This window comes from Schistocerca nitens, chromosome 1 (assembly GCF_023898315.1).
Source record: "Schistocerca nitens isolate TAMUIC-IGC-003100 chromosome 1, iqSchNite1.1, whole genome shotgun sequence".
Lineage (NCBI taxonomy): Eukaryota > Metazoa > Arthropoda > Insecta > Orthoptera > Acrididae > Schistocerca > Schistocerca nitens.
The window spans coordinates 1267581608-1267602366 of record NC_064614.1 but is presented as its reverse complement, the minus strand read 5'-3'; the positions used below and the strand labels follow the sequence as shown (position 1 = coordinate 1267602366).

Genomic DNA, 20759 nt, shown 5'->3' with positions numbered 1-20759 from the left:
TACAGTGTCAACACGCTAACTGCTTCATACGAACAATCCCCCAGTGTCCTTGGTGAAGTAACTGCAACACTTCTTTTTACAATATTAGAGATTAGATTAGATTAATACTTGTTCCATAGATCATGAATACGACACTTCGTAATGATGTGGAATGTGTCAGGTTAATAAAAGATGTCTGTACAAGATATTACATTACACAAAATATTGCATGACACTATTGTTTAAGTTTTTTTTTTATTTTATTTTTTCCCCCCTTAATTTATATCTAAAAATTCAGCCAATGAGTAGAAGGAGTTGTCATCTAGAAATTCTTTTAATTTATTTTTAAATGTTGGTTGGCTATCTGTCAGGCTTTTGATGCTGTTTGGTAGGTGACCAAAGACTTTTGTGGCAGCATAATTTACCCCTTTCTGTGCCAAAGTCAGATTTAACCCTGCATAGTGAAGATCATCCTTTCTCCTGGTGTTATAGCTATGCACACTGCTATTACTTTTGAACTGGGTTGGATTATTAACAACAAATTTCATAAGTGAGTATATATACTGTGAGGTTACTGTGAGGATCCCTAGATCCTTAAATAGATGTCTGCAGGATGACCGTGGGTGGGCTCCAGCAATTATTCTGATTACACGTTTTTGAGCAATGAATACTTTTCTACTCAACAATGAATTACCCCAGAATATAATGCCATATGAAAGCAGTGAATGAAAGTACGCATAGTAAGCTAATTTACTGAGATTCTTATCACCAAAATTTGCAATAACCCTAATAGCATACGTAGCTGAACTCAGACGTTTCAGCAGACCATCAATGTGTTGCTTCCAGTTTAACCTCTCATCAATGGACACACCTAAAAATTTTGAAAATTCTACCTTAGCTACAGACTTCTGTTCAAAGTCTATATTTATTACTGGAGTTGTGCCATTTACTGTACGGAACTGTATATACTGTGTTCTATCAAAATTTAAAGAGTCCGTTTGCTGAGAACCACTTAATAATTTTGTGAAAAACATCATTTACAATTACATCACTTAGTTCTTGGTTTTTGGATGTTATTACTATACTTGTATCATCAGCAAAAAGAACTAACTTTGCATCTTCATCAATGTGGAATGGTAAGTCATTAATGTATAGCAAGAACAGTAAAGGACCTAAGACCGAACCCTGTGGGACACCGTACTTGATAGCCCCCCAGTTTGAGGAATCAGCGGTTGTTTTAACATTACATGAACCACTTATTTCAACCTTCTGCTTTCTTCCAGTTAAGTATGAATTAAACCATTTGTGCACTGCCCCCCTCAAACCATAATGATCCAGCTTAACCAAAAGAATTCCATGATTTACACAAAGCTTTAGGGATCAATACACATGACTGTCCACTGTCATTCTGAACAATCACTCCTTTCTGTACAGCAAGGCTATGCTGACATGCAAAGAATCAGTGCACTTCTTTACGCTATTCAAGGAACGAGGCCAAGATGAGCGAATGTAGTTGAGCAGAATGTTCAAATCAGGATCAGCTACCATTGCATGTGCAATTTTCTTATAGTTCAGTGGAAAAGACTGAAGCAGTTCAGAACCCTGAGCATTGATGTGACAACAAGATGCAGTAGAAGCATCGAAGTCTGTATCAGGGCCAATCGGAAGGCATGAAAGTGCATCTGCATTACCATGTTGAGCTGGCAGTCGGTACACAATCTCGTACTGGTATTGAGACAACAGCAAAGCCCATCTTTGCAATTTTTGTGCAATTCGTACAGGAACTGGTTTAGTCGGGTGAAACAAGGACTGCAAAGGCTTGTGATACGTTACTAAGTAGAATTTTCTGCCATACAAATAGTGGTGAAATTTGTTGACGCCATACACAATAGCCAAAACCTCTTTTTCAATTTGTGAATAGTTACACTGAGCTTTGGACAACACTTTTGATGGAAAAGCAATAGGTCTGTCTTTATCACCAAATCTGTGCGAAAACACTGCACAAATTCTGTAAGAGGAAGCGTCAGCTTCCAATACAACCGGTTTTTCAGGATCAAAGTGAACTAAGCATCGATCACTGAGCAATGCATCTTTAAGTTTGTGTAAAGCTACTTGGCACTCATCCGTCCAAACAAAGGGTACATTCTTGCGATGCAAGCGATGCAACGGAGCTGCGATTTGTGCAGCATTTGGTATGAACCGAATATAATAATTCATTTTCCCTAATACTGACTGCAATTCTGTGATATTGCGAGGAACTGGCAGGTTACATATGTCTAACAAATGCGACTGGAGGGGATGTACACCTTGACTGTTTATGAGATGACCAAGACACTGCAATTCAGGTTTTAAAAAAATCACACTTCTTCAGTCTATACTTTAGTACTGCATCAGATAACACACGAAACGAAGCAGGTAAATTTGCAATATGTTCTTCAGGTGTATGACCTATGACGACAGTATCGTCTGAATAGTTTGAACAGTTTGGCACTTGTGCAGTCATCTTTGGAAAATGGCGGGTGCAGAAGCACTGCCAAAAGGCAAACACAAATATTTAAACAAGCCCAAATGAGTATTTACTACACACACTTATTGAGATTGTCCATCAAGCGGTAATGAAGATACGCGTCGCACAAATCAATTTTTGAAAAGTAGCACGCAGCGCCTAATTTGTCTATGAGACACACTGGGTGTGACAATGGATAAGTATCAATGACTGTTTGTGGGTTGAATGTAGACATTAAGCCAACACAGAGTCGAATACGGCCTGAAGGTTTGGGGAGCAAAACCAGTGGACTTGCCCATTGATTAGCTGATAGGGGCGCAATAATTCCATTATCTTGCAAGTCTTTAACTTCAGACGTGACTTTGTCCTGTAATGCGATGGGAACAGTTCTGGCTTGGCAAAATTTTGCCTGAGCATTGTCTTTCAGAGTAATATGTGCAACAAAATTGTTAACTTTGCCCAAACCTTCAGAAAAGAGTTCCAGGAATTCTTTTAGATTTTACACTGTCTTCTGCATTGAATGCAGACACTGACAGCACATTGTCCTGAATGTTAAAGCCAATCAAGTCAATAGAATCAAGACCAAATATGTTCTCACGCTTGTGTGATTGCAGCACTGTAAAAGTCACTGTTCGCGTATGCGAGTGATGCATGGCAGGCAAAGTACATGATCCGAGAATGGGAATGTCGTGTCCATTATAAGCCATTAGTTACGTGCTATTTTTAGACAGACATATGTGTGACAGTTGAGCAATGTGACAGAGGCACCCATGTCCAACTGGAATTTTCCACATTTCCCACAAATAAGTAAATGAACAAAAAGTTTGTTTGACTGACGTATGACTAATGAAACTGGATGCTTGCTAGTTGCAGACTTGGAATATACTGCATTCTTTTTTTTATTTTATTTTATTTTAAATTTTTTTTTATTCGAGTCTTTGATCACAATATAAATTCCTTTGATGAAGACTGCTTTCAGTCAGTAATGACCATCTTCAGATCTACAATATAAAAAAGTATATACACCTAGTGGGCAGTCTATCTTTCAACACAATACAGCATTTCATATCACAATATACTATCAGACAACCTGGGAAATGTACAGATAAAATAAGGTACAGCGTATCTGTTCTACACCATGTCCTAATGTGATAAGGCCGTAATGGCATTGTCATAACATATAAATATACTCAGCACAGCATCGTCACATAGTTCTAAAATATGGTGTAAAATAGGCCACATCGTTCACACAGTAATTTTGCAACTGGCGTAATTGTATAAAACCTACTGAAGTGCAGTAGCTACTAGAAATCTGTTTGCCTACATCCTTCATAGATGTGGGCCTAGATGTATTCTTCATTTACGTAACAACCATAATCTGATAAAAACACATTAAGTAAAATACATGTAGCAGACTTTTAAATTTTGATAATCATTATAGAAACCAATTGTGATAAAGTAAAATATGAATACAGTTACCCCTATAAAATTATTAAAAGGAAGAATATAAAGATAATAGGTCTGACACTTTTTTGGTGAATTTACAGTCAAAAATAAAATATATGTAATACATTGCCTGTAGCAACATATAAATTACCTATGAAAGATAAATTGTCTATATGACAAAACAACTGAAGAAAAGGCAGATCAATGATCAGTGCCCTCTGTTTTCATACATTGTGATATGTCTCCCACAGAAAACATTTATACAACATATTAATAGTCAATAAATATAATTATATAGTCTTTCCATACAATCCGTGAATAGGTAGGATATAATCAGTTACAGGATTAGAGCAACGAATGTATGGAAGTAAGGCAAATGCATACTGTTCTCAACATAAATCATCAAGGAAGGCTACGTATAAACACACGAGGCATTAAATGGTTATTGTAGTATGTTATCAAATAAAGCAAAGTGGGCATTGGACACAAAATTGCTTTGTCCATTAAGTACCCTTGTGGGCTCATGCTTTTTGGTCTTGTAAATCTCCAACTCCTCCAACAAGTCGAGAACGTGACCCTTCTCTGCTCTGTATAGAATACATGGGCCTTGTGACGAGAGTTTTGTGAGTGGACTGAATTCTTATGTTTGTTCCGCTACAAACGTACAGATTGCATATGGCCTTTCCTACCACAAGCGTAACACTGAGCTTGTCAGGAGGAACAGTCTTGGTGCTTATGCCGTGTTTAACAACGAGGGCAAGACTTAATTCTGTTCGCCCATGTATCTGCCTATGTAGTGAACTGTGTACGCAGCGTTAAGGTTGTTTATTTGACTTGGCTAGCGCAAGCCACTGGTGCGGAATGGGGCGATCACAACTAAGGGATGCAATCCGACAAATAGCTTGCTGCTCACACGTGTGAGCCGACACGACAAGGCACTGGAATCGTACTGATCTAGTATTTGCATTACCTGCTGAAATGATGGGTCAGACTGTTTCAAAATTTGTTCTCTAATTTTGACATCAGGCACATTGTACACGATTGCATCACACAACATTACACCTGAATATAAAGAACTGCAAGCACGTTTGAATTTGTATTTCCGTGTCATACCCTGCAAATCTGTTGCCCACTTGCGATAAGTTTGTTCTGACCATTTTTTGCAATTGAATAATTGGTACCTAGCTGCTACCACATTCACTTATTGGTCGTAATAGTTAGTTAACAAAGTGATTACTTGTTCGTATGACAGTCACTGGGAGTGGCATTAGGATGTAACTTCTGGATAAGTCTGAACACTGCATTTCCTACCATTGATGCTAGAAAAGGAAGTTCCACTGTACCTGGTACATTGTGGGTGATGACATGCACCTCAAACCATGAGCGCCACTCGAGCCATTCCTCTTCCTGTTCACAAAACTGTCGAAAAGGTGGTATAGCAGTTGTGGTAGGCGGTGCTTGTTCTGTCGGGCGCACAGCATTGACTAGTAGCTGCTGCACCATGTTGAGCTGCGTAGAGGTCTGGTTCATCCAAAACTGAAATAACTGCATTAGCTGCATATTTGAATTTCTTAATGAAATCTATACTGAACTGGATGCAAGTGAGTTTGTGACAGGCATATGTCTTGATTTATCTAAAGCTTTTGACGGCTTGATTTATCTAAAGCTTTTGATGTCATTGACCATAGTGCCCTACTGCAGAAGCTTGACCAGTTAGGAATTAGAGGTATATCCAATGAGTGGCTCAAGACATACCTATGTGGTCGCAAACAGGTGGTTGAAGTGCAATATACTGGCCATAACAAAATCAGCTACTACTATTGAGGATATGAAAATGTGAAATATGGTGTCCCTCAAGGGTCAGTATTAGGACCCATTCTGTTTCTCCTCTATGTCAATGATCTTATGTACAACAAGTAGTGCCAAACTACCCTCCAATTTGCAGATGATACAAGCTTCCTTATTAGTGGTAAAACAGAAGAAAAACTATAAGACTCCGCTATCCAAACAATGAACAGTGTAGAACAGTGGTTCAGCTACAACAAGCTAATTATAAACAAAGAAAAGACAGTAGCACTGAATTTCTATAATGTAAAAGGAAGACACCACCCAAACATAGAAATAGAACTTAGGGACAGAGTTCTTAAAGTGTTGACAGCACTAAATTTCTGAGACTCTGGCTCCAGAACAACACAAAATGGGCAGTACATATTGAATATTTGCAAAGAAAACTAAGCAAAACCTGTTACATGATACGGATCTGGCTCCAGAACAATACAAAATGGGCGGTACATATTGAATATTTGCAAAGAAAACTAAGCAAAACCTATTACATGATACGGATCTTAAAAACTTGTTGCAGCAAAGCCAGCCTGTTAAATGTGTACTACTCCTATGTGCATTCTGTAATTAAATATGGCATAATCTTCTGGGGCAATACAACAACAAATATTAAACTTCTCAGGATGCAAAAGAGAATACTAAGAATTATTGAAGGGGTAAACAATACGAAATCGTGCAGACCCATATTCAAAAAAACTGTCAGTTCTTCCTCTTCCTTGCATTTTTATCTATGAAACATCAGTTTTCATCAAACAATATATCGATAGACATCCAGATATCTTATTAAAAAATGAAGATATACATGCACACAATACAAGGCAAAAATCTGACCTTCATGTGAAACAGGCGAGAACATCATTGTGCCAAAACGGCACACTACATACTGGGATAAAGATTTTCAATAATCTACCTAAACATATTAAATCAATAGGTAAACTCTGTAGTTTTAAGGCTGAAGTAAAGGCATATTTAATTGATCATTGCTTTTACAGTCTGACAGAATATATAAAAGCCAAACAACAAAAATAAAGATGCATTATTAATATTCTACTTTGTATGTTGCTTGTAATGTTTGTTGTATTTATGAATCTGTGCTAAATTACTTCAATATCTAGTCCTTAGGATTGCAATACAAAATGTATTTTATCTTGTAAATACCTAACCATGTCCAATATCCTTGTATATATTCTATACATATAGGATTTGAAGGACTAAATAAATACATAAAAGCTGTGAGGCATTTAACACTTGGAGCTGCAGCACCGGAGCAGGGGGCGTGACAGGTGGGGGGGGGGTTCATATTGGAAGACACAAATGCAAAAAACATACAAGACAAGTATTCTAAATAATGACAAAATCAAAGAAATGTTCTGCAATGTCCACCTGAAAACACTAATTAGCAAAAACGTCAAAAAACTGTAAAGCAAAGCGAGCGCCCTTGAAAAATAAAGATGAGAGACTTACGGCACCTGCAAAAATATGGACGTGGCCATTGGCATGTAGTTCAGTTGATGACTCATCACCAGTTGTGGGGTCTTGCCCATTCGTCACTAATAGGGTACTGAGTGAGCTGGTGCAGTGGTTAGCACACTGGACTCGCATTCGGGAGGACGATGGTTCAATCCCGCATCTGGCCATCATGATTTAGGTTTTCCGTGATTTCCCTAAATCACTCCAGGCAGATGCCGGGATGGTTCCTTTGAAAGGGCATGGCTGATTTCCTTCCCCGTCCTTCCCCAATCCGGTGAGACCGATGACCTCGCTGTTTGGTCTCCTACCTCAAACAACCCAACCCACCCTAATAGGGTGCCTAAGGGATGCAGTGTTCTCGGAATGCTATACAACAGTTCAAGCAAATAACATTAGTAGTTTTATTTTCTAGAAAGCAAATTGACAGTACTTAACTTTGGAGAATTACAAACGTCACTGATAACTAACGTCCATGATCTGTCACACATCACTGATAACTAATGTCTGCGATCTGGTGCCAATCTGAGTATCCAAGGCTAGCAGGAGCATCGCTTGTATTCCTTTCTGCTAGGTGTTGCTCTTGGTGCAGCACGGTCCAATTCTGCACACCATTGGCCACTGTTTCCTCACCTTCTTCTCTCCTCTTGTGTTCCGCACCTTTGTTCTGGTGCTTGTGATTACACCAGAACAAATTTGATATGAAAAGAAGTGCTGTGAAGGTCCACCAACTGCTGTCTTGATGAAAGAAGAAACAAGAAGAGTCTCTTCAAGAATATTTTCTCATAATAAAGGAAACTGTCAGCTGTGGTGGTATTGATAATAACTCGCTATTTCAGTATGCGATTGATGGATTAGAAGACAACCCAGGCCCAAAACTTCTACTCTATAGTGCTAGGAGTATGGAAGAGTTCAAGGAAAAAATGAAGCATTACAAAAGAGCTGTGAAATTATTGCCAAAAAGATATAACAAAAGTTATATCAATGAAAATTTAAACTCCAGTAAGGAAGATGCTAAAGACTCAAGCAGTAGAAATATTAAAAGTGTACCTTTGGATCCAAACAAAGTGTTTCAGTCATGGTGCATATGGTTGCAATTCAGGTCATTGCAGCAAGAAGATCAAGGGAAAGAGTTGCTTCAATTGCAATGAGTTGGGCTATATCTCATCTGAATGCACGAAGGAGAAGACTAATCGAGATAATTGTGAATGCAAACACTGTTAAGTAGAGCATGTATAAATAAGTAACAGAGAGATGATGTGGCATTCAGCTTAATTTATAATGACAGAATGTTTATGAGATAATGGATGCTCCAAGTTTGCAAAAAACAGATGTAGTCTTGCAGGATTTTGGAAAAAATTCATCTCTCCATAAGGTTATTTCACAGACATTATTGGGGTTTATGATGTGAAAATTGAAACAGATATTTATGTGGTTTCTAGAGATGCAATGAATTTATAAATGGTCGTTGGAAACAATTTCCTAGAGCAAACTGAAATTTTAATAAACAAGGGCAGAGTTACTATTAGGAAACCAGTAGGGGAAGATCATCTTAAGTGTATCCATGTTGTAGACAAACCAGAATGAGATACTGAAAGCTCTTTTAGTTATGATACGAAGAAATACATCAAAGATTTAGTGACAAATTACACCGTAACAAAGATGAAGTCCACTGATGTCAGAATGAAGATTATTGTGAGAGAACAACAGCTGATAGTAGACACAGAAGCTTGTCACCAGGAGAAAAGGAAAGTGAGAAGGAAATGGTTGAGAATCAAATTCATCTCAATATGCTAGCCAGGTTGTAGTTGTGAAAAAGAAAAATGGTGATTATCGTGCCTGTATGAACTACAGAAAATTAAATAAGATCACAGTGAAAGATTATTACCCATTGCCCCTCATAGAAGATCTTTTGGATAAACTGCATGACATCTGTGCGAGTCCAATACTAGACCTTAAGAATGTTTTTTCTTTTTTTTTTTTTTCACATTGACTTAGAAAAATAAAGCTCAAAGTATCTTGCTTGTGACTCACTCAGGACAGTTTCAGTTCAGGAAAGTTACATTTGGTGCAAAAAAATTCATCTGCAGTGTCCCAGAATTTCATAAACACTATTTTTTGGGCAGTGGATCGAGTGAACATTGTTCTTATTTATCTGAACGATACTGTAATATCAGTAAAGGGTGATGATGAAGCACCTCAACAGCTTAGTTTAATGTTAGAAACTGCAGTAGAATACGGCTTGGAAATTAACTTTTCAAATTTCCAGTTGTTAATGAGAGCTGTTGAGTTTCTTGGATATATTATACAGTGTGGATGAATCCGACCTCCTTCTGAGAGGACATTAGCTATTCAAAACTTCCTTGAACCAACATCTATTTCAGCAATACAAACTTTCTTTGGTCTAACAGGATACTTCAGGAAGTTTCTCTCAAATTACTCTTCAATTGCCAAACCTCTAAGCAATTTTCTGAGGAATAATCAAGAATATAAGTTTGAAGAAGAGCAGAGGCAAGTGTTCCAGATGCTCAAAGATATTCTTGTATCAGATGCAGTTTTAAAAATCTACAGCCCAAAGTACGAAACTGAAGTAGATAGATGTAAGCCAAGGAGTGTTTGGAGCCATACTATTACAAAAATCTCTGGATGATGATGGGTTCCTCCGCACTCGGATATGAGTAAAAATAACACCATATCAAGAGGAAAAGTGCAATAGTTATGAGCTTGAAGTTTTAGCTATTTGTTACTGTCTTAAGGAAATTCCAGGTGTATTTACTAGGAATATGATTTGTAATTGTAACGGACTGAACTGCATTCCAAATGACTATGGATAAGAAGGGATTGTCACCAAGGATAGCAAGATGAGCTTTAGTCTTAGAAGAGTATTTCTACACCATTGAACACTGATCTGGTTTTAGGATGAAATATGTAAATGCCTTAAGTCGCCGTGTGAATAGAGTACTGTTTGGTTTTGCAGATAGAATTAGGAAAGCTCAAGAGAAAGATGATGGTTAGAAGCAATCAAGGGCATTATCAAAGAACAGCCTAATGGAAACTTCTAAATGAGGGATGGAATTCTGTTAAAGTTCTTTGATGTAAGAGAGACTTTGGTGGCTTCAGACCCTATACAAAGTGAAGTTCTCGATCTTGTACATGGGAAAAGTCATTGCGCAGTTAAACAAACTGAGGAGGAAGTAAAACAAGATTATTATGTACCAAATTCCACTGACAAGGTGAAAAGAGTGATCTCAAATTGTGTAAAATGTTTAATTGTTAATAAGAAATCAGGAAATAAGGAAGATTTCCTTCATTCTTATTCAGAGAAAGTTAGCCATTATATTCTTATCACATGGGTCATATTTGACAACTACAAACAATACACAAAGGATACAACCTCATTGTAAGTATTATTGGCTCATTTACCACATTTATATGGTTGTATCCTGTAGAGACTACAAAATCAGCAGAAACAATTATTAAGATGGAATTACAGAAAACTAATTTTGGAAATCCAGCCCATGTGATTACTGATAGAGGAACTTACTTTACTTCTGAAGAATTTGAATAGTACTGCACTGCTGAAGGAATTGAGCAAATTTTGATAATGACAGGACTCCCTAGAGCCAATGGACAAGTTGAGAGAATCAGTGCTGCTTTGGCTAAAATCGTTGCTAAACTTAGTATTGATAGGCCTTGTGAATATTACAAGGTGGTATTATTAGTTCAACGTGCCATGTGTTCAACAGACAACAGAAGTATTGAGAGAACACAATTTGAACTTTAGATAGGGATTAAGATGCGCTTACAGACTGATCTTCACATCACAAAGTTATTGGAAGAAGAAATTATTAATTCACTTGAAGAGAGATGTACTAAACTGAAGGAAGATGCTAAGTTGCAGATCAGTAAGGTGGAAGAAGAAAATCATGGTAGTTTCAACCAAAGTCAGAAGAAATCCTCACAGTACAAACTTGGTGATCTGGTGGCAATAAAACAAACAACAGCTGGACCAACACTAAAGCTGAATGCCAAGAATTTAGGCTCCTACCATGGAGAAGAAATAAAAACTTTGAGGTTCACCAATAACATTGTAATTCTGTCAGAGACAGCAGTGGACTTGGAAGAGCAGTTGAATGGAATGGGCAGTGCCTTGAAAGGCGGATATAAGATGAAGATCAACAAAAGCAAAATGAGGATAATGGAATGTAGTCGAATCAAGTCGAGTGATGCTGAGGGAATTAGATTAGGAAATGAGACACTTAAAGTAGTAAAGGAGTTTTGCTATTTGGGGAGCAAAATAACTGATAATGGTCGAAGTAGAGAGGATATAAAATGTAGACTGGCAATGGCAAGGAAAGCGTTTCTGAAGAAGAGAAATTTGTTAACATCGATTATAGATTTAAGTGTCAGGAAGTCGTTTATGAAAGTATTTGTATGGAGTGTAGCCATGTATGGAAGTGAAACATGGACGATAACTAGTTTGGACAAGAAGAGAATAGAAGCTTTCGAAATGTGGTGCTACAGAAGAATGCTGAATATTAGATGGGTAGATCACATAACTAATGAAGTATTGAATAGAATTAGGGAGAAGAGGAGTTTGTGGCACAACTTGACTAGAAGAAGGGATCGGTTGGTAGGAAATGTTCTGAGGCATCAAGGGATCACCAATTTAGTATTGGAGGGGCAGTGTGGAGGGTAAAAATCGTAGAGGGAGACCAATAGATGAATACACTAAGCAGATTCAGAAGGATATAGGCTGCAGTACGTACTGGGAGATGAAGAAGCTTGCACAGGATAGAGTAGCATGAGAGCTGTGTCAAACCAGTCTCAGGACTGAAGACCCCAACAACAACAACCAAGTTACAAGAGTTAAAACTAATGATACCTATGATCTATGCCAAGAAGCTGATAACTGTGAGGGTCCCAGAACTACAACAACATGTGCTGAATTTGCGCAACCCTGGCCAAGTGACTACTCATTATCCGAGTTGGATGATTATAAGGTTGAACGAATGTGAGATTCAGTTTGGGGGGCAGGGTTTAGGGTTTCCCTGCTGATGAGACTGGTGACATGCGAGAGAATGACTATTGGAGACTAGTTCTGTGTATTCATGGAGGAATGATATTCATGGAAAAAACACAAGTTCGTTGATTAAGTTCTTTTCTTTTGACAGTTAAGTACTAAAGTGTAGCAGTTCTTCGTGAAAATTAGAAATGTTTTTCCTGCAACATATATGTGACTGTGGGCTTCTGTGGCTTATGTCATTGTAAATAAAACTGTTAAGGGCATGTGACCACATTATACAGTTTATGTAGACCAATGTCTGGGCCAGTATTGTGTGTGGCTTTCGCCAGGATGTAGTTGTTGCTGGACCAGTGCTGCATTATATGGTGTGATTTCATCCTGCTGCCGATGAGCCAGCTTGTCAGGAACTCACCAAACTCTATTTTTGATTGGATGGCAGGAGGAGGCGGAGGAGGTGGGGACATGGGGACTGATAACCTTACTGAAGTTGTGAATATGAAGCTAATTACTTTTACATTACAATAACTGAAGCTCAAGATGCATTATGCCCAGAATATAAACATATACCAATAAAATTTGCTAAAAGCAGCCTTGATCGCATAAATATTGTATTTAAACTGGTGACCATTTTCGATCTACTGTACATAGATCAATCATCAACAGACCTTGTACTTTGCAAAGAGAGTAGTAAAACAGCTTAGAGGTAACAGAGTCATAATATCAGAGCGAAATAGTTACATGGTATACCCATGATGGTGACAGGAGATGGGCTGGCAGAGCAGGCTGTTCTAGAGATATGTATTAACAACTGTGGCTCAGCTGATTGTGGTTCAATAGTGATACCTCTGCCCCATGACTCCAGCATGGCATCATTACTGGCCAATTGGTATAAATCGTCAGTATAACTAATAAAATTTACCCCTAAAATACACTTATTTTTGTCCACTAATGTAAAAAACAAAAACAGTTTTTCATCCTATTCAAGAAGAAGATTGACAAGTGTAGTGTAGGCAGTGGCAGATACATATGGGGGCCCCCCCTGCAGAGCCGCCCGCATTGCTACCTTCGCCGCTCCTGCCAGTCAGCTTGCATGCTATTAGTTCATTTCTTTTGTCAGTCAACTCGACTGAATCAAGTTATCGAGTTGTTGTACTTTTCTGTGTAGCACATGTGTTTGCATCATTGTATTTTATGTGTTTCTGTTTGGCACATACATAGCGAACATATACCTACGAGAAAAGTCGCGGCCATTCTAGTGATCTTGATAAGTTATTCTGTCTGGCATTTGTTCGAGAAAAGTTGCGAATATTCTGCTGTTTTCTCGTACAGAGGACCTTTTATATGTAGTGTTATAAATACAGACTATTCGCTGAATAAGAAGCTGGTTTACATTCAGAAACAGAAATATTAAGACTGAATAATTTTATTTCAACACTGGTCCTTGTTACGACTGACATGTGAGAATGTTTTGCTGAAGAAAATATTTATCATTTAAAATTCAACATACTTTTGCCCTCACAACTACTGAAACATCACAGTAATGATCTAGCACATAAATTGAATCAGTGCTTAACTAAACTACCATTCTTTGAAGAAGAATCACTCTTTATGATTAAAAAGAGACTAATGGGAGAGTTCTTCAATACAAGCAAACTAGCAGGAATGCCCTTAATGATTGTGATTCTGTAATGCAAGTGTTGTCTCTTTGTCGTAGAACTAAATTTGCACACTCTGTACAAAATATTTGCTTGTCTACCTGCATCTATTGCTACAGTAGAAAGGAGTTTTTCAACATTGCGGTGTACAAAGACCTGGCTGAGGTCGACAGTGAAGGAGGGCTTAGTTCTGTCAAACACTTACCCTGACATTAATTGTCCTAGCAACAGTGTAATTAACCAATTTGCCAAGAAGAATAGGCACATAGAATTCCTCATTTGAGAAAGAGAAGCACAATTGCAATTTTTTTATATCGTAAGATGGCAGTGTCTTGTATTTGTGTATAATCAGTTTAAATAAAACTTTCTTAAACTTTGCATGTTATTTGATTATTTTTTATTACGGTAAAAGTAAAGGTAACTCGAGATATCTTCAGTGCCCCCTCCTTGAGGTTTTTCTGTATCCGCCACTGAGTATAGGCAGTCTCTTCAATAGATCTGTTGCATTTTCTGAGTGTTCTGCCAATAAATCACGGTTTCTGGTTTACTTTCCCTTTAACACTATCTACGTGATCATTTCAATTTAAGCTATTCATAATTATAATCCCGAAGTATTTAGTTAAATTTATAGATTATAGATTTATAATTTTTATTGTGCAACTGAAATTTAGTCCATTTCTTTTAGTACTTATGGGGATGACTTCACACTTTTCATTATTTAAAGTCATTTTGAGCAATGTTGTGCAGCAACCAATATCAAGGAGGCAAGCTCCAATCACCACTATGCTGTGGGCAGTGTTGGAATCTTGCAAGCAGTACATTGGTTTTAACTGAAGTAGACAAGTCAGGAGTGGCCACGGAAGTTCGAAAAAATCATTGCGCTATTTAGCACTTTGAAAATAGTGTGTCAGTAGCATCTGCTCCCAAGGCTGTCGATGCTTCAGGACAATGCAAAATGCCACGCACCTCGATATTGCAATGAGATGTTTTTGACAGTAAGAACTATCCTCACAATACTTCCATAGACGCCTCAGTATTGACCATTCTTGCATTTCTATAATTCCAACCAGAATCATTCTGCAAATTTTATAAAAAAAAAAGGGCACTTCAGGATCAGTCTCGCCATTATGTACAGGCTGCAGTAACCACGTGGTTGTACTGAGGTTGAACAACTGTGAATTTGTCAGTCGGTGAACTATCATGACTTTGAAAGTGTCCACCTCGCATTTGTACACAGCTCTGTGAGCAAATGCTACTCACACAACAATCTAATGTTTTAAATGACATAATTTCCTGCTCTCAAATAGTCGAGTTCAGCTGTAACCAATATGCCACTTGCAACAGTCTAGCCTATAGCTCCTGGGGCATGCAGGGTTCGAACCTGCCTCCTCTGGTGCAAAGCCAGACATAGCACTTGTGATGTACCTACACTGTGTGATCAAATGTTTCCGGACACCCCCAAAAACATACGTTTTTCACATTAGGTGCATTGTGCTGCCACCTACTGCCAGGTCTCCATATCAGCAACTTCAGTAGTCATTAGACATTGTGAGAGAGCAGAATGGGGCACTTCGTGGCACTCGCAGGCTTCGAACGTGGTCAGGTGATTGGGTATCACATATCTGTACGCATGATTTCCACACTCCTAAACATCCCTAGGTCCACTGTTTCCAATGTGATAGTGAAGAGGAAACGTGACGCGACACCTACAGCACAAAAGCATACAGGCCGACCTCGTATGTTGACTGACAGAGACCACCGACAGTTAAAGAGGGTTCTTTTGTGTAATAGGCAGATATCTATCTAGACCATCCCACAGGAAATCCAAACTGCATCAGGAACCACTGCAGGTACTATGACAGTTAGGCAGGAGGTGGAAAACTTGGATTTCATGGTCGAGTGGCTGCTCATAAGACACACAGCACTCCGGTAAATGCCAAATGGTGCCTCACTTGGTGTAAGGAGCATAAACATTGGACAATTGAATAGTGGAAAAATGTTGTGTGGAATGACGAATCATAGTACACACTGTGATGATCCAATGGTAGGGTCTGGGTATGGCGAATGCCCAGTGAACGTCATCTGCCAGCGTGTGTAGTGCCAACAGTAAAATTCGGAGGCGGTGGTATGGCGATTGCATCTTTCAACACAATCGAGCACTTGTTCATAACGCACGGCCTGTGGCGGAATGATTACACATCAATAACATCCCTGTAATGGACTGGCCTGCACAGAGTCGTGACCTGAATATTATAGAACACCTTTAGGATGTTTTGGAACACTGACTTCATGCCGGGTCTCACCGACCGACATTGATACCTCTCCTCAGTGCAGCACCCCGTGAAGAATGGGCTGCCATTCCCCAAGAAACCTTCCCGCACCTGATTAAACATATGCCTGCAAGAGTGGAAGCTGTCATCAAGGCTAAGGGTGGGCCAACACCATACTGAATTCCAGCATTACAAATGTAGGGCACCAGGAACTTATAAGACATTTTCAGCCATGTGTCCAGATGCTTTTGATCACATAGTGTATAATGACACAGCCTCTATTTTGCAAACACAAAAATGCCTTCCATCAAAACAAATATTAAATTGCTTCACTGCTTCCAGTATTATAGATCAATTTCAGCACCAGTGATCAAGTGAAATTTCCTTACTTCGTGCACCTTCTTTTTTTAAGCAACTCATTTCACGTAAAGAATCTTTTTAGTCCATAAGTGGACTATTTGGACTGTATGTGGTGTTAATTGATGAAAACAGTGCAGTTCACTATTCATTGAGATTGAGTTTCTTACATTTATACAGCAACAAACTTATTTATGAGACTTATGGTTCAAAATGTGAACTTATTTAAGAGAAAACAGTAGCATCCATTTGGTGAATTCAAGATACAAGAATAAATATTTACATTGCAAGTGATATCCTCAACTACTATTCAAAATAGTTTGCAGCCCTCTGCAACATACATGCAATGGGCTTTCACACGAGATCAAAACTCTTTGTAACAAACCACAGGTTTTCAAATGCTCATTAAAGATGTTTACCCAGAAAAATTCATCAAGTTTCCTGCAGAAATGCTCTTGGTCCACTTAATTGTGTTTTGGGGATCATGTTCACTTAAATGACTGGAATGGTAGAAATACTATTCATTTATGAGTACTTTATGTTGTCTGATATTTTCTGTAGATAGGCCACAGCTGATGCCTTCCTCTTTCTATACCCCTTGCTAAAAGGCAGCAAATTCTTATATTGTTTATTTATTTATTATTATTAATTATTATTATAACAATTATTATTTATTGCCCTTAAAGAGAACTGTAACCTCACTAACCAAGATCACTATGCTGTATTTTATCACCAAATGCCAAGTATTGCATGACGTTTTTGAAGATAATGCTTACAGAGCCTGATAAAGTGTCTTTTTGAAGTCTGAAGATGGATATTTTATCAATGTCTATGTTTTTATAGCGCCCATTGAGACCTTTCAGGACTGCACGATGCTAGCTAGAAAGTACTGGGACCTACTAGTTTATACTAGAGCTACCAAAGTTTGGTTTTGATCATTATTAACTATTTGATGATTGATTTCATTCATTAATCTTCAAACTAGGGACCACAAGCTTACAATCATGATGACAAATACTGCTACTTCGTGTTTTCTTCATCTAAACAAATTTTTTTTTCATTAATGCACTGTGTCTAGCACAGTGTTCAACTGGCCATGTAGCACCAGCCGTCTGTTTCTAATTTCGGAAGGTCCCAAATGTCGCTACAGTTGTTCTGTACCATTTTTATAAATTGGACCCAGTATATTGTAAAAGATATTTCCCATTACTCTTCCTAAATCTGAAAACAAAATTTTTTTAGATGATAAGTCATTCTGGTGCACATAGATAAAGTAGGGTCTATAAGTTTTGTAATGACAAATTTTGATGTATATATGGAAAAGTAATTGTTGTTGTAAATGTTTTGTATGTTTTGGAAAGCTGTTTCCTTTTTCTGGTTCTTAACTTTCAAGGCTTCTCTATCAAGGCCATTGTGTAATCCATTCACATGTCTGGTGTTAAGCTCATTGTATTATTGACTGTGACATTTAATATTCCAAACAGAAGATATTTGCAAACCAATTTGTTCAACTATTCTTTTCAGTGCATCACCGGTAACTTGTTCTGACAGAGTTTCAAAATCTTCTGCCATTGTGCCTGTATCATCAGCAAAAGCTGAACTTTCAATTTCCACACCACTCCTTTTAGTTCCAATGTGAAAGGTTTGCCGTTGCTGTACTATTTTTCCAATACATTGTTGCCTCTTAGATCATAGTGTCCCAGGTCCGATACCCGATCAGCTCAGAGATTTTCTTTTTTTGGAGACTTGAGTGTTTGTGTCGTCTTTAACCATATCATCTCATACTCATAGACACGCACGTCACTGAAGTGATGTCCAGCAGAAAAACCTGCACCATGTGGCTGAACAACCCCAGACAGAATCTCCTGGCCTATAATTCCATGTGATAATGTCAAAATCATCCTTGATATACTGCCAGTTTACTCTAGACTTCTTGTTCTGCTCATTTTAAGATGGATGGTGTTAGGATCTCATATGTTACTTGGAATACTGAGATGCCAAAATAATTATTAAATTCTGTAATATTTACTTTCTTAGGCAATTTATGAACCAAGGCTAATTGCCAGTCTTTTCAGGTTCTTCTTTCCTACATGATATATGTAAAACAATTATTGCTTCTTCAGGTGCAAAGGTCCATAATTCTGCTATTACAAAGTCTTCTGCAGCAGCCTTGTTGTTTTTCAGTTTGTGGATTGTGTTTGGTCTCACTACAACATGTGGGATGAGATGGCCCATTTTTATTTCCGTGTTTTCCATTTATTAGTTACAATTGGATTAAATGGTTTTTTGCAGTTTAGAAGTTTCTCAAAGTATTCAGCATGGATTTCACAGTTTTTCTCATTTAAAATTGTTAAGGTTCCGCTTGTGTCACGCATTTCTTGTTTGAAATTTCTGTAATATTTGCAAGACTCATTTCATTGATAGATTTTCTGAATCTTGTTCATTAGTTTCTTTTCATATTTTTGCTTCTCATGTGTGTTTGCTCTGTTGCCTGTGCTCATTGTGTTTGATTTATGTCCCAGTTTTCTCCTTCCTTCGATGTGTGCTATTTTCTGCAAGCAGATATCTATTAGAATACTCCCTATGGGAACTGCGTCAGATAGGAATGACAGAGGACATAAAAAAAAAGTTCAAAGATAGGCGCTTGTTTTGTATTATCGCAAAACGAGGGGGGGGGAGTCATGGATATGAAACACGAATTGAGGTGGCAGACATTAAAATAAAGGCATTTTTCATTGCGATAGGATCTTCTCATAAATTTCAATCATCAACTTTCTCCCCAGAGTGTGCAAAAATATTTTGTTGGCACCCACCTACGTTGGGAGAAATGATCATCATAATAAAATAACAGAAATCAGAGCTTGCACAGAAAGACTCATATTTTTGAGAGTGGAACAGTTCAGAAATAGCTGGGAGGTGGTTTGATGCACTCTCTGTCAAGCACTTAATTATGAGAGTGGTTTGAAAAGTTCTCAGAATCACCATGAGAAGTCAGCACTAGCGTGTGTCATGTGATATTCACTAGATTGTTGCCTGTAAACACGTGCCACATCAATGCTCTTGGAAAAGAGCTGTGGTGGTGATGTGGCTCTGTTGTTGTTCTCATATAGTGGTTTGCAAAGATGAAAATAATTGAGATTTAAGCAGTGATTAAGTACTTTGTAAAGAAAGGTGTGAAAGCAAAGGACATTCATGCTGATTTCCGGAGTACAATGGGGGACTCTGCTTCTTCATATTCAACTGTTTCCAAGTGGAGAAATGAATTTAAATTTGTTCGGGAGAGCTTAGAAGATGATCCACGCATTGGTCAGCCAAGATGTCTCTCTACCCAGAAATAATTGCAAAAGTGCAAAAAACGGTCATGGAGGCTTGTTGATTCAGAGTGCGTGAAATTGCTCACACTTGCCAGATGTCGTCTAAAAGGGTATGTCACATTTGAACTAAAGAATTAGAAATAAAAAAAATTATCTGCAAGATGGGTGCCATGACTCTTGATGCTGGATCAAAAACGCATGAGAATGGACATATCAGAACAAACTTAGGCCCATTTTAGGAGAAACAAACAAGATTGTTTGCGCCAGTTTGTGACTACAAATGAAACTTGGGTGAACTACTATACCGCAGCGACAAAACAACAGTCAAAGCAGTGGCAACATGCTGAATCTCAACCACCAAAGAAAGCAAACACAATTCCTTCGGTGGGAAAAGTCATGGCATCAGTGTTCTGGGATGTGGAAGGGATTCCGTTTCCAAGACAAATTGCAACAAAAGATATACAAAAAAGGCCAGGTTTAGCAAGGAAGAAAATCATCTTCCATCAGACAGTGCGCGCCCACAAATGTGTGTCGTCACCATGGCAAAATTACATGAACTAAGGTATAAATTGTTGCCACACCTGCCTTACACCTTATTCACCTGATATGGCTCCGTCAGACTTCCATCTCTTCCCAAAACTGAAAATTTTTCGTGTGAACGAAGATTCACTTCAAATGAAGAATTGATAGCTGGAGTTGACAACTATTTTGCAGGCCTGGAGGAAACTCATTTTCGAGATGGGATCAAGGCACTGGAACATCATTAGACCAAGTGCATTAATCTACAAGGAGACTACATTGACAAATAAAAAAAGTTTCAGTGATTTAAGTACTTTTTTTCTATTCTGTTCCGAGAACTTTTCAAACCACCCTCATATGAATTGTGGATTAATCATC

General features: G+C 38.1%; 1 protein-coding gene across 2 annotated transcripts in view; it reads left to right on the top strand.

Annotated features, from left to right (window-relative positions):
• LOC126201939 (anaphase-promoting complex subunit 1) overlaps positions 1 to 20759 on the top strand; it is a 367756-nt gene that overhangs the window by 298533 nt on the left and 48464 nt on the right. The window lies entirely within an intron of this gene.